Consider the following 9,649-nt stretch of genomic DNA (forward strand, 5'->3'; position numbering starts at 1 on the left):
AAGGTCTGCAGGTGATTTTTATGCACTTTAAAGTATGAAACCCCTACTCTAGGGCATTTTCAAAGGACTTCTCCCAAAACTGTCTTTATTGCTTTTTCTCTCCCTCCTTTCAAGTGCATGACCTCAGCTTCTGAGAGTGAGTTCTGATTGCCTTCCCCAAAATAGTTTAGAAGTAAATAATAAGAATCTTTAACTAGGGACTAACTCTTTCAACTGAATACCAATCAGTTACTCTTACTACTTCTGGTACTGTCTTTGTTCTTTGAAACACATAAATACTCAGTGTTCATCTCCAAAAAGTGGGAAGACAGTGAGAATGGGACTGCATTTAACTATTTATTTGGTATAATCTTGGAGAAAAGTTGCAGGGGTAGTATAAAGTACTGTCCTGGGGCATCTGTGGTGCTCAGTTGGTTAAGCAACTCAGGTCATGATCTCAGGGTCCTTGGATCAAGCCTCACTTTAGGCTCCCTGCTTGGCCACGAGTCAGCTTCTCCCTCTCCGTCTGCTGCTCCCCCAGCTTACGCGCTCCTGCTCTCTCTCTGTCAGATAAATAAATACAATCTTAAAAAAAATAATAATGATAAAGTACTCTCCTATCCCAAGATTAATCAATTTTTACATTTTGACATCTTTATTATATATCTGTCTAGATAGAGGGAAAGATAGATTGATAGATAATTTTTTTTCTTTCTCAAAATGATTTGAGAGTAGATTGCAGAAATAATGTCTCTTTATCTCTGAATACTTCAGTATGGATTTTCTTAAGAATAAGATAGTTCTTTAACGTAACTACAGTCCTTTTATCAAAATCAGAAAATTTAATATTAATACACTCCTGTTATCTAATCCACAGCCTATACTCAGATTCTGTCAACTGTCTTATCCAGAATCATGCATTATAATTAATTGTCTTGTCTCTCTTTAGTCTCTTTTAGTCTGAAAGTCTTCATGTTTCTTCACCTTGATATTTTTGAAAGGTACACGCCAGTTATTTTGTAGAATGCGCTTCATTTTGACCTGTCTGATGTTCCCTCATAATTACATAGAAGGTATGCATTTTTAGCAGGAATATCACCAAGGTAACATCATGATCCTCTCGGCATATCACGCCAGGAGGCACATGATGTCACTTTCTCCCAACATCTGTGATACTAGTTTTGGTCACTTAGTTAAGGTGGTCCTTGCCAGGGTTATCTACTGTAGAGTTACTATTTTTTGATTTGGAATTAACAAGTTATTTATGGGGAGATTCTTTGAAAGAATATAAATACCCTGTGCTTCATCAAATTTTTACCACTAGCTTTAGCATTCATGGATGGTTATCTAATCCTGACATTCCTTCTATATGTAGTAGTTGGCATTCTGTAAGAAAGAGCTGTCTATTTTGCCCATTGTCTTATTTAGCTGTTAACTTACATCGTTATGAAATCATGGATTCTCTGAGACAATATTTATATCAGTCAAGGTGATATTTCTATCAGTACCCTGAGTCTGAGAAGCACTATTTGGATGAAGAAAGAGATGTCCAGAAGAGGCTAATTAGCTTACCCTAGGTCAGAGAATTATTGAAGGACTAAAGCCTTCTCTCCAAACCTAGTATTTTCTTCATATCAATAACTTCCATATCTGGAGACTGAATACCTATTGGATCATCTAAAGGGGAATCACCTGGGAAACCCTATAAAATGCTGCAAATGTGATCCCCATTGAATCTGATTTGCTAGGTCTTATAGAAGGCCTGCCAATTTGTACTGAAAGGCAAAATAAAACAAAATAAACAAAAAAATTAGAGTCCTTCCTATCTGTTTATCTCCGTACTTTTTAAGAGAAAAATATATATTATGATACTATGTCTTCAAATCAAAGATAACATGTATTTTAAGAAACTCCATCAGCTTAATAATGGTTTTTAAGGCAAAATAAGAATCAATGCCACATCGAAGATACACGTTAAGTGTATATATTACATACATTTTGGTTTCAGAAAGATGGAAATATGAAAAATATGAACTTTATATTTGTGGAAAAAAGAATATAAGATCTTTGTGGATAACATGACTTTATATGTGTAAAATAATTAGATGACTATTCTGCTTCATAGCACTTAAATTAGTTGCAGTTGGTTATTTGCTATGTTAGGTGGTGATGACTCCTCTGATGCTAGATCATCTCTCAGGGACTCTCCATGTTTAGTTTGCACCCACATGAGTTGTCCACAGCCAGTGTTCACCAAATTGCTTGATTACCACAATGTCCATACATCTAAGCAGGGTTTCTCAATCACTAGTGGCATTAGGGACCATGTTATTTTTTGTCGCTGGGGACTTTGCTGTGCATTTTAGGATATGGAAGAGCAGCTCCATCCCCTAGATGTCAGTACCATCACCCACCCAAGCAGTGACAAGCAAAAATGTTTCCATGCGGAATTGATGCTGAAGGGCAAAATCACCCTGGATTGAGAGCCATTTGTATTGCATTGAATAGCAACCCCTCAAAAGGCAATTTTACCAGAACTGACCTACCTGTAAATGTGACCTTATTTAGGAAAAGGTTCTTTATGGATGTCATTAAGTCTCTTCAAATGATGTAATCCTGGATATATGTGGAACCTGAATCCAATAACCGGTGGCTTTATAAGTGAGAGGCAGAGGAGTTTGGGGAGATAAAGAGACTCAGAGAGGTCCTAAACGCAGCGGTAGAAAATGGAGTCTGCTGCCACAAGCCAAGGACACCTCAGCACCCAGTAGGAAGAGGCAAGGAAAGATTTTTCTTTAAGAATTTGGAGAATGGGGGCGCCTGGGTGGCTCAGTGGGTTAAGCCGCTGCCTTCGGCTCAGGTCATGATCTCAGGGTCCTGGGATCGAGTCCCGCATCGGGCTTTCTGCTCAGCAGGGAGCCTGCTTCCCTCTCTCTCTCTCTCTCTGCCTGCTTCTCCATCTACTTGTGATTTCTCTCTGTCAAATAAATAAATAAAATCTTTAAAAAAAAAAAAAAAAAAAAAAAGAATTTGGAGAATGGGGCACCTGGGTGGCTCCGTTGCTTAAGCATCTGCCTTAGACCCAGGTCATGATCTCAGGGTCCTGGGATGAGCCTGCTTGGGCCTTCTTGCTGAGCAGAGAGCCTGCTTCTCCCTTTCTTTCTGCCTGCCTCTCTGCCTACTTGTGCTTCCTCTCTATCTCCCTGACAAATAAAAAAATAAAATCTTTAAAAGAAAGAATTTGGAGAAAGTATGGCTCTGCCGATGCCTTGATTTTGGACTTCTGGCCACCAGAACTTTGAGAGAATAAATTTCTGGTTTTAAGCCAAAAAGTTTATCGTTATTTATCATTGCAGCCCTAGAAAACGAATGCACCACTGGTCTAAGGGAAAAAGAAGCTTTAATTCATTTTATGTGCATGTTTATTTAGCTGTAATTGTTACTTAATCCAGATTAAAGACATAACATTTGCACTAGTAACAAAGGGTGTTGATGAGACTGATATCAAGGTATTTGAAATATCAAGTAAGAGCTGACCAATCAAGCTTTGCAAAAATTAGGGATTCATTTAAACTTTAGAAAAAAAAATTGGAAATAGGGGTTTAGACTTTAACCACTCTTCTTTTTTCCCTCTATTATTCTCTTTTTGCTTCTCTCCACATAATGGTGTGCTCCCCGTAACAGGACTGAGGCCACTGATAGTCCCCAAGGCTTACACCTGGCAAGTCCCACTGGCAACGAGAGCCTGACTTCTCTGCCCTCAATTCAGTTTTTAAATTCTGGGAAGAGAAAACATTGACCTTACGTTGGTCAGATGCTCATTCTTAGAACAATCAACTTTGGCAGGGACAGGGCGTGCTTGTGTAAAAGCTTTGTATTCCTTAATACAATGCCATGGATGGGATTAGAAAGACAATAGTTTCTAGCTGAAAGAAAAGATTTTGAGCATCTAAACCCACAAATATCAAAGATTGTACATAAATCAACATGATTAGCTTTAAAGTGTAATTTTCACATCAGGTATGTATTTTGGAAAGCATGATGGCAAACAAGTTAGTATTTCCTCTACTCTGAACTTAGACACAATGGCATATATATATATATATATATATATATATATTCCCACAACAGAACTTTTTAGGAGTGAATGTCCTAAATGTGGGACCCAAACAACACCTGTTAGGAATCATTCAGATGTTCTCAAAAGAGGCCTATTTCCAAATTGATTAGAATCATCCAGATTGATTAGAATGGTAGAATGTCATCTTATTTTGACTGAGATATAAAATAAGGTAGGGTGAAATTTTAAAATCTCCCATTTCTCTCTTTTTCATTAGTCCATTAGTATTTAAAGTCCCTGAACTTACTGCCTAATAACTTGTAGTAGTACATCGAGTTCTTCCCCAGCCTCTGCTAACTATGCAGGTCTTTTGTCTGGTGCCCTATTGGATTACAGAGATTACTGGATATGTTTCCTCTGATCAGTCTGTCTAGGAATTTAAAATGCACCATTCTATAGTGGAGGTTATGGCCTCCACACATGGAATTTGGCACCTTGTTTGGACAGTAGAAGTGAGACTATAATTGGTAACATCTTACTGTCACTTTCTGCTTCAAGGACTATTTTCCTTGCAGTAGACTGTGGCTGAAGACTTTTTCCCACATCATATAAGTCAGCAAATAAGTCTGAGATTAAGGGAGTAAAAAAGAGTGACATTTTAGAAATATGTTGTGAGGATGTTTAACATGGTTGACTCCTCTATTGCATAAAGAACCCTCTACTCAATATTCAGTTACTACAATGATGGATTGGAAGACACACTGCTGAATCAGAGTGGAAGACACCTGCTTTGGGACCCAGGGACTTACCCTTCCAGATGCTGGGAACAGTGGATGCTGACTCTCACACTTGAGTGCCTCTCCAAGACTGCCCTTGGCTGAAGAGTACTGCCTGGCCCGGGGATTACATCCAGTCTGGGAGTAGGCTGCAACCCAGGATTCCTCGTAAACACAGGGGCACCTAGGCCCAGCCACCTTGTCTCCGTGGGGTAACTTTAAAGGCCAACCTAGCTCAAGAGCTCTGTCTGTGGGGGAATGCACTGAGGCCCTGGTGACAGCTCCAGCCAGGCCCACACCCTCCCTCTGCCCCCTCCTGCTGCACACTCACCCACACAGGTGTCGTTCCCATAAGCCCACCCCCACCCCACCCAATTAACTACTACATCTCTGCCTCTGGACCTTGACCCCAACCAAAGACAGTAGGTCCTGCCAGAAACCTTGAAGCTGGAAGCAGTGGATTGGAAACAATTGAGAACATAATTCTGGTAAAGAATGGTTGCTCGAAAGGGATTCTACGCTAATGCTCTAGCTACTTCCTGGTGGTGAATGGGTGAGTACTGGAAATCCTGCACCATCTCCGGTTCTCTAACAGGGAAATAAACTGCAAAGGAAGGGTAAAAAGGAGAGAAGGAAAAAAGGAGTAAAGTGGGTGGGAAGCAAGGGAAAAGAAAAAAATGAGCCGAATTAACCGAGTCTGCTTTGTAGTTTCACACGGTTGAGAGTCCTTCTTGAGTGTTGCGATAGCTATTTTCAGAGTAGAGGTACCATTCATTGGCTACCTATGATAATCTTGCTGCTTTACACATGCCATCTCCAAGTCTGAAAACAGCACTGCAGGGGAGCTAATATTATCAGAGAGGTTAAGCGATTTACCCAAAGGCACAAAGCTGGTAAAAGAAAACAGGAATTTAAAACAACCCTTGGCCCTAAATCCTGCTTTCTTTTCTCTAAGTCAGGTGCTACCTCTCTTCCCAGCGTGGAACACAGACCCTATCCAGGAAAAAAGTTTAACTTTCTTTTGAAGGATAGCTGCTGTATTACTTGGGACTCTTTTCTCAGCAAGGGACAGAGACTCATTTCAAACCAGCTGAAACACAGAGGATAATTTATTGTGAATGAGGATACTGAGATGTTTCATGGAAACTAAGAAAAGAACATTACTTGAACTCAGAAAAAAATTGGAACCAAGGACAACAAAAGTGTGAGGATTCACTTTCTCTTTGCCACATGTGGAAAACATTACAGCCAACATCTCTTGAATTTTATAACTCTGAATAGTAAGATCGGCCTATTTTTTGGGAGACCAAAAAAAAATCCCACTTCATTAGCCAATCCTGAACCAATCACCCCTGACCTAGGATCAGAGTTACAATACAATACGTTTGTTTTTACTATACCCTTTGGATGGGAGCGTCAAGAAGAGAGTGAAGATTTTAGAAGGAGGAAGAGGGGCAGGGATGTCACTAAATATCACTATAGATTTCTCATGTATACTTGGCAATTTACAACTTGATGAATGTGTACACAGAGCAGCTTTCAATTTTCCTTAGATATCTCTCAAACACATTACTACAAAATTTGGCAGTTCAGTGAAAGAGGGCAGGCAGGGTTAGCTGGGAAAGCAGCCTCCACGTTGTACCTGTATTATTACAGAATTGTGTTATTGGCATTGGGAGCTCCAAAAGAAAGGGGATTGAAAAGACAGAGCAGGAAGTAAAGTCTGGTCCATTTTGGAAGCTAAAACTTTCCTCACCGAAGCAGGAAATTAATTTCTTCCTGATCATGATGGCTGCGGAGATTGATCAGAAAGAATAGGCAATGAAAAGGTTTTAAGGTACATTTTTCGACGGCATTGTTTGGGCAGTCCTTTGAGAAACAGAGTATAGAGTGTGTGCTTTCTGTGGAAGTGAGTTAATAATCAGATATATACTTATTAACATACGCCTCAAAACGTTTCCCCTCCACACTGGTCAGAGAGGGGGCCCCCTGATAGAGCCAGGGTTTCTCTCCAGGCCCTTCTTAAAGACCTAGTGGCAGACCCACCTTCAAAGTACACAAAAGGACAAAAGGGCCTTTCATTCTACTCTCCCTGGAAGAACTTGAGTTTGAAAATGGCTATTTGTTCCCTCTGAGACATATATGTCTGATAATATGCACGGGCATGCATAATTGACTGCCTGCATTATGTATGAATTAGACCCCACTCTTGTTTGGCAACAGCTGGAGGGGGTTTCTTCCTCCTCCAGATGCCAGCTGCAATAGGGCCCCTCCCCCTCTTCAGCATGTGCCTGTGCCACACACACCATCCCTCCCGCCCCCGGCCCCCGCACACCCTCCCCTGCCGACACACACAAACATGGGCACCAGGAACAATTATCCTAATTTACCAGAACCCAAGGACCAGAACCCAAAAACACCAGCCAGAGCAATGTGTTTTTGTTTGAGTTGATTTTCTTTTATTAAAATTTGTTTTTCTTCCACATTGCACTGCTGCCCTGCTACGAATGGAACAAAGACTCTAGCCAAACAAGCGCCCTAGTCATCACCTTGGTTCATGCTCACAGCCAAAGGCTTCTAAAAGTCTGTGTTTTCAAGCTGTTGGCTGGATGGTCTCCCTGGGGAAATGCTTGCCACTTTTAAAGATGTGTTGAGCCAAGAGAAACTAGGATAAAGGGACCATTGGGTAGTTTTTCTTGTTGTTGTTTCTTTGTTTGTAATCCATTATCACCAAGTTCCTGATCTCTTTTGCTGAGAACAAGGCATTGCAGGGGGGATTTAAAAAAAAAAGTTATAAATATGATACAATTTATCATAGTTGAAGTTGAAGTACCATCTAAATAGCATTGTTTTTAGGACGAAAGCTGCAAAACCCAGATAAGTATCTGGTCATTTGCAAAATATTTTAATGAAATGAATATTAAAACATTGGGGGTTGGAGGGTCTGAGTCATTGCCTAAATTTTGCAATTCCCCCTGGATGTTCGCCATCCTACAACATAGCTTGTATGTCAAAGAAAGAAACATTATATGTTAGAAAATGTTATGGGGAGTGATGTAAGTTTGCTTCACTCTATTTAACAGAAGGGAATGTGTTTGTAGGCCCATAAACAACTTAATCTATGGGCTGAAAATATCCTGCCAAAAGTGACCCCTGCTACCTTCACTCCCCCAAGAAAGCCTCCTAGAATAAGTTCCTCTTGAAATGTTTCCCAAAGAGAGGAGCCTTTGTGTGGTGGCCTCCTGAAGACTCAGATGAAAACATAATAATCTGTGATCAACGTGGCTGCCTAGTGGAGAAAGCAATATGAAAGGTCTAATGACCATTTTCTTGCTGAAATGTCCTCTATAGCAGAGGTCAATCATCCAGTCACTTTCTCCATCAAACAGCTCGAAAGAATAAGGACATACAGGTAATCACCAAATTTCTGAGGTCAAAGCATTTATGCAGTGAGGTCTTTCAATACCATTAACCGTGAAAATATCCAATATCAAAATAATTCTGAATTTCAAAACCAATTTGAGTTTTAATCTGAGTATTCAGGGTATTCACCCTTGATATTGATGCATCCAACCACCAGTTCCCCTCAAATTGGCCAAATTGATGGGGTCAGTGACGTTAAATAAAAGACCACAATGTACTGTCACTATTATTTGTATGACTGTTTTTTGCTTTTCTCATTATTCCCTCAGTACAGAGCTTTGAGACAGGGCCTTGGGATCTATCACAAAATGTGGAAGCTTCTAGCTCTTATTGCCCACTGCTCTCCTCCCTCACAATAGGAGAGGGTGAGGATGTTGGAGAGATACAAGAGGAAAGAGGAGTATCTTGCATAAAGTGGAACATGAGATGGCTCTCATCAACATGGTGTTGAGCCAGACCATCCTTGGAATTAAAACAACACGTGTTTTAATTTCTAGCTTCACTAACTTTTATCTTTTAACAGTTTTTTCTTTGAGCCTCATTCCTAGCACAGATAATAGCATCTTCCTTTCAGAGTATTAAATGTGATGCTAGAAGAGGGAGTGCCTAGCTTGGTGTTCCATAAATCTAGGTTACTCATTTCTGCTATTCAATTCTCTGCTGACACTGTCCTGAACCCTAGCTTATTTATCTAAGACCCTATACCTAGCTCTAGGGTCTACACTAAGTTTTTATACTTCTAGATGGATCAATCCCTCAGAACCATGCAGCCATTTTAAGAATCAACCCCGGGGTTGGGGGCGGGGCGTGGCCTGCGTGGCTCAGTTGTTTAAGCATCGGAATCTTGATTTCAGCTCAGGTCATGATCTCAGGTTCCTGGGATGGAGTGCCACATCGCGCTCAGGATTCAGTGGGAAGTCTGCTTCTCTCCCTCTCCCTCTACCCCTCCCCACACTCAAGCACATGCGCTCTCTCTCTCTCTCAGATAAATAAATCTTAAAAAAAAAAATCAACCAGAAAACACTATTGGTTGCCGCCACCCCACCCCATAGCCACATCCCCCTTCCTTCTTGCCAGTACAACTCCAATTTGTTCAGATATCTGATAATGAAGTAGTCAAGAAAAAGAGTCTTCCCCAAAGTTCCAGGGATTGGTTCAACTGGACTACAGTTAATCCATTCCCCTTTGCTAGTGAATGGCTGAAGAATGGCCCTGAGACCCAGTTCTGGCCAATCAGATGTAAGAGGAAATCTGGTAAGTAGTACGGGAAATATTTTTCTTCCCCTGCAGAGAGAGAAATATTTTTCTTCTCCAGAGAGAGAGAAAGAAATGAGGGCAACAGAACTGCCTTTCCTCCTCCTCTCCCCTGATTTTCTGCTCCGCCCTTAGATTTTGCCATGTGAGGATTTAG

This window comes from Mustela nigripes, chromosome 6 (genome assembly GCF_022355385.1).
Source record: "Mustela nigripes isolate SB6536 chromosome 6, MUSNIG.SB6536, whole genome shotgun sequence".
Taxonomy (NCBI): domain Eukaryota; kingdom Metazoa; phylum Chordata; class Mammalia; order Carnivora; family Mustelidae; genus Mustela; species Mustela nigripes.